The 5,798-nt window shown below is 40.5% G+C and overlaps 1 protein-coding gene across 1 annotated transcript in view; it reads right to left on the reverse strand.

Moving 5' to 3' along the window:
- The window catches only part of IL23R (interleukin 23 receptor), a 43,648-nt gene that overhangs the window by 6,286 nt on the left and 31,564 nt on the right, over positions 1-5,798 (reverse strand). The gene's annotated exons all lie outside the window — the stretch shown is intronic.

Genomic DNA, 5,798 nt, shown 5'->3' on the forward strand with positions numbered 1-5,798 from the left:
GGGTGAGAATTCCCAAATACTTGTAGCTGAGTCTAAAGTTGGCCACAATCACAACTGAGGCTTTTTTCTTAACCTTTTGTGCAAGACAGAATTTATGTGTAACTTTTCCTCATTCTTCAAAACCATCGTTCATGATTTTTTTTTCTGCTGATAAAGGACATTCAGTCTACTTAGAATAAACTATGTTAAGAAGGAAATCAAAACTGACACATGATCTTGCACTGATTTTAAACCAATGCTTTTCTTGCATTCTGAAGTTGAATTAATCTCCTGAAATCTTTAAATAATTGATATAATTTATAGAATAGCAGCAGGATAATAGAATTTTCTTTCTAGTACTTGAAAAATCCTATTTTAAAATATAAAAGAGAGTTGAAACATCACTTATCATACTGAAATTTGTTTCAGACACAGGCAGGGTGTCCAACTTTTTTTTTTCTCTGTCACACACTGGAAGAATAAGAGTTGTCTTGGACAACACAATAAATACACAAATACATTAAATACACAAACATTTTGATTAGCAAAAAAAAAAAAAAGAAGAAGAAGAAAGAAAGAAAGAAAGAAAGAAAGAAAGAAAGAAAGAAAGAAAGAAAGAAAGAAAGAAAGAAAATAAGGTTCCTGAACGCTTTCTGTGATATTCAACAGCACAGACAAGCAAACTCAGCATGGGGCCCACAGGCTGCGGGTTGGACACCTTGTGAGCTATACTGGGGGGCAGTCTCCCTCTGTCCTCTTCCCTCAGTGCCTTCCTCCCGCTGGTGAACATTTATGGGGTGCTTACCATGTGGCAGACACATCTGAGCCCTGCTCTGGCTATGTCCCAGCTATGCCCACCCTACTTCAGGCTCTCCAGATGTCCAGCCCTGCTCCTGAAGCCACCTGGCTGGCAGGACTAGATAGCTCTGGCTCACTCCAGGGTCCCAAAGGGATGTAGAATTAGTGTCTTCCTCGACCACAGAACTAGTGCAGGAAATTTCATGCAACTCCTAGGGGGACACTGGCTGCCACGCACTCCTGTGCCTTAGTGCCAGGAAGAGGGTAGCAGGCCCTGACTTAATATGGTGCTGGAGGCGGCGTTCTACGGAGAAGAGCAGAGCAGCCAGGAGTCCGGGTGGAGATACTGGGTTTGAACTGAACTCTGCCGCACACCAGCTCTGTGATCTGGGGACATAATTATGCACTTGCTGATACTCAGGTTTTCTCTTCTGTAGAAAAGAAATAATGCAGTGTGTGGCAGAGAAATAATATAGTGTGTTTTCCCGAAAATAAGACCTACCCAAAAAATAAGTCCTAGCAAGATTTCTATGCATTTGTTAAATATAAGCCCTACCCCAATAATAAGACCTAGTGATGGGCATGGCTATGCAGCATATCTGCACAGCCACACCATGCATTTCTGCACAGAGAGGAAGACATCCACTGAAAATAAGCCCTAATGTGTCTTCTTGAGAAAAAATAAATATAAGACAGTGTCTTATTTTAGGGGAAACATGGTACTACTTACCTGGCAGAGCTGTGGTGAGTTCCTGGCCCCACAGTGTCCACAGGAACATCACAGTGCAGGTCTGTGAGGGCAGCTGGGATGTGTGTGGAGCCTAGGCACTTGGCTTGTAATTGACTTACACCCTCAGATTCCGAGTGCCCCTACATGGCTTCTCCCTCCCTCCCTCCCTTCCTTCCTTCCTTCCTCTCTCTTTCTTTCTTTCTTTCTTTTTTCTTTTAAGACAAAGTCTCCCTCTGTGGCCCTGGATAGAGTGCTGTGGTGTCATAGCTCACAGCAACCTCAAACACTTGAGCTCAAGTGATCCTCCTGCCTCAGCCTCCTGAGTAGCTGGGACTACAGGCGTATGCCATGATGCTCAGCTAGCTTTTTCTATTTTTAGCCAAGATAGGTTTTGCTCTTGCTCAGGCTGGTCTCAAATTCCTAAGTTCAAATGATCTTCCTACCTCAGCCTCCTGAGTAGATAGGACTACAGGTGGCTGCTACCAAACCTGCCTAGTTTTTCTCTCTATTTTTAGTAGAGATGGGCTTTTGATTTGTTCAGGCTGGTCTCAAACTCCTGAGCTCAAGAGATTCCCCCTATCTCGGCATTCCAGGTGCTAGGATTACAGGTGTGAGCCACTGTGCTTGGCCAGCCAACCACCACCTAACTTTGCCTTTTTTAAAAAATTTCAGAATATTGTGGGGGTATTGATGTTTTGGTTATATGAATTGCTTTGGTACAGTCTGAGTCAAAGTTATACACCTAAGTGTGCCCTTGACCAGACAGTGCACTGTACCCAGTAGTTGTGAAGTTACCCCTGCCCCCTGCTTGCTACCTACTGATTTGCTACCAAATGTGTACATGGGAGTTGATCGATTGTTTCCAACTTAATAATGACTATATGTGGCTTTTGTTTTTCCATTCTTGTGAAACTTCACTTAGAAGAATGGTCTCCAGTTCCACCCAGGTTGTTGACAAGGTACAAGTTCACCATTTGTTATGGCTGAGCCATATGCCACGGCACACAACTACCACAGTTTAATCCCTCCCAGACCGATGGCCACTTGAGTTGGCTCCACATCTTTGTGATTGTGAATTGTGCTGCAACATTTGCACACATGTGTCTTTTTCATAAAACAACTTTTTCTCCCCTGTAAAATCCCAGTAGTGAGACTGAACTTGACCTTCCTTCTTGTTTTGCTTACTGTTTTTCTTGCTGTCTGTCTAGAATGGATACTCTGTGAAGACAGAGCAGGGCTGAGCACACAGGAGGTGCTTAGTCAATATATGTTGAATAAATAAACAAAGTGCAAGGAATATCAATCAAACCTGCAAAAATTCTTACACCATTCCTGCCACATTTTACATAGGAGACAAATAGCTTACTACTTATCTAGAGTTTCTCAATTTGAAAATTTTAGTTAGAGTTATACTTGTCCATGGTAAAACTTGATCTAAAATCTTTAAAAGGTTGGACATGGCTAACCATGGCTCACACCTGTAGTTTCAGCACTTTGAGAGGCCAAGGCAGGAAAATCGCTTGAGGCCAAGAGTTAGAGATCAGCCTGGGCAACATAGCAAGACCCCATTTTATATAAACAATTAATATTTTGTATTTGTGTATATTTTATATCATATTCTGTATGATAAAATTTTTGTATAAATAATTGTATAAATCTGTAGTCAGCTACTCAAGAGGCTAAGGCAGGGAAATTGTTTGAGTCTGGGAGTTCAAGGTTATAGTGAGCCATGATGGTGCCATGGCATGCCAGTGAGACAGAGTGAGACTATATTGAAAAATATTTTTTTAATTAACGTTTTTTAAGCCTAGAACATTTAAGTATGCTTAGCAATAGAACACTCAGTCACACTAACAAATAAAATATTACTGACTTTATCACAGACTTCAGGATTTTGAAAGAACAGGATTTGAATTTTTTACTTGTTACATAGCAGCTGTGTGACCTCAAACAAGGTCCCCAACCTCTGTGAGCTTCAGTTTTCTCAGCTGTAAAATAGATACATAACACTTACCATGCCAGGTTGTTTTGAAGATGATGTATGTAAAACTCCTGGCACATGGTAGATAATATTATTTTTAGAAAGACGTTTTTGGGTCTTGAGCCCCAGAAACTATTAAAATGAGCATTTATACAATCCATTGCAAAAGCTGGTAAAGTCTACCCAAGCCGCTTCTTAAATTTTAAGTAGATATTTGTATTATGTTAATTATTTTCCTATAGAAAACATATGGCATATCTTTTTAGCCAGAAACTTTTGCCTGACATGATTTTTCAATACAGAGGGTTAAAATGGGCCAATTCCTGAAGAAGCTGAATGGTATTTTCTTACCAGGAGTAGGGCGTCCTTTGGAGATGGAAGCAATTAGAAGGCCAGCATTCTGACTATCGTGTTGAAATGATTTCAGTGTGACCTGAGAAACTTAAAAAGAACAGAGTGTCAATTTTTTAAATTTTCAACTCAGATTGCCCAATTTTCTAACATATTTTCTTCCCTTGCTCAGAGATAATTTTAGAAATGATTAAAATAAACTAGTAACGTCAATAGGCTTGGACCATAGGATGAGAGCCTCGGCCCTGGAGAGAATCTTCACTTTATTTAATTGGGTAAATCTCAAAGGGGGAAACCCTGCAAGGACAACTGAAAACCACCCAGGGTTTGTAAAACTTCGAGGTGTGTCCTCTGACTTCATGAGGCTCTGGGCAGCCAATACCAAGGAGCTTTATGCCACTGAGCCAGGAAAACGCACCATAACTGGCCTCTACTTGATTCCTTCCCATAGATGATACAACAAGGCTTGAGTTCCCATAAGAGCCTCTAAGATGCGTCACTTTGCTTTTGCTCAATCTCTGGGATTTTGACTAGTAGGCACTTTGTAACCCAGAGGTGAATGTCACAAATGACTTCTCTCTGCTGCGTTCACGCTGGCAAAACTCCCGGCCAGCCCTGCCGGTTCATAAAAGCTGTCAGAGAGGCCATTAGGGAGAGCTTCTGCCCAGGGAGCAGCCTCGCACTGACTTGCTTCTGGTCTGAATCCAAAAAAGTCCGGTGAGGCCTAGCTCCACCTCTTCCTCCTGATAATTAAAAGCTGCCAGAGGTGACATTAAAGACACAATTCTCCCAGCTGACGGGAGCCATTCCTGAAGATGGCTCTGAGCTCTGCTTCCCTGAGAGAACCACAGCCCTGTCCATGCGGTCATTTCATTTCCCTGCTCACATTCTTTTGTTTTTTAATTGCTTTTGGGGCCAGGGAAAAATCACAACCCAAAGTGTCCTTAACTGTCACTGAGATATCACAGGCTTGTATAATGAACAATGTGGCCCATGTCACTCTCTTTGAGAAATAGATCATACATTTCCAGCAAAAAGGTTCCTATGGGCCTTTGGAAAATTTTTTAAAAGGCTGAGCAGTACAGGCACTGGTTTGATTGAAGGGTAGTTTTCTAAGAACAATGGGCAGGGGATTTTAGAAGATGAAAAACATCAGAAAAGCCCAAAGTTCTTTCCTATATTTTTACTCTGCCTGTCTACAGCAGAGGGGATTGTGACAAGTCATGAATCCTCCGGGCTTCTTGGAGCTTCAGTGAGTTTCTTTTGTTCCTGGGTACGTGAAGCCATCAAACTCTGAGTCCCCTAAGGGCCAATCTCAAGTTCACTCATCTGTTCATAAATTAGTATTTTATAGGCCAACGTTCATTCTCAGGGAGCTCACACAGGACACCGCATCTACATTACTTTAAATTTTAAGAATAAAAATATTATATTAAAATACAACATAACTTTCAATTTGGAAAAATCTTGGGTTTACAGAATGTGTTGCTGTATTTTTTTGTTTCACTTTTATTATCATTTTTATTTTAAAATTAGCACTTTCAACTTAAAAGTAATATACGATGCTGTTGGTTTTTAATCTAATTAATGTAATTCTGTTGTAGAAATGACAGGTTCATTCAGTTATTAATTTATATCATACAAAAGTAATTTTCACATCTGACTACGGCTTTATTAGCCTAAGAAGGAATACATGCAATCTTCCTTTAGAGCAGCAGTTCTCAACCTGTGGGTTGCGACCCCTTTTATCCATTTGTAACAATGCAGCAATTAGGAAGGTTGAGAACCACTGCTTTAGAGTCTATGTGTTATCAACCAGTTGCATTAATTTAAAGTCACTTGAAAGAGGCACTTAATTATCACTGGATAATTTCACGAAGGATCATAGATCAGAATAAGACAATTTATAAACAAAACTGTCAGAGAAGGATTCAAAACAATGACAATTTTTTTTTTTTT

This window comes from Otolemur garnettii, unplaced genomic scaffold, assembly GCF_000181295.1.
Source record: "Otolemur garnettii isolate 467f Iridium unplaced genomic scaffold, OtoGar3 scaffold00010, whole genome shotgun sequence".
In the NCBI taxonomy this organism is placed as follows: Eukaryota; Metazoa; Chordata; class Mammalia; order Primates; family Galagidae; genus Otolemur; species Otolemur garnettii.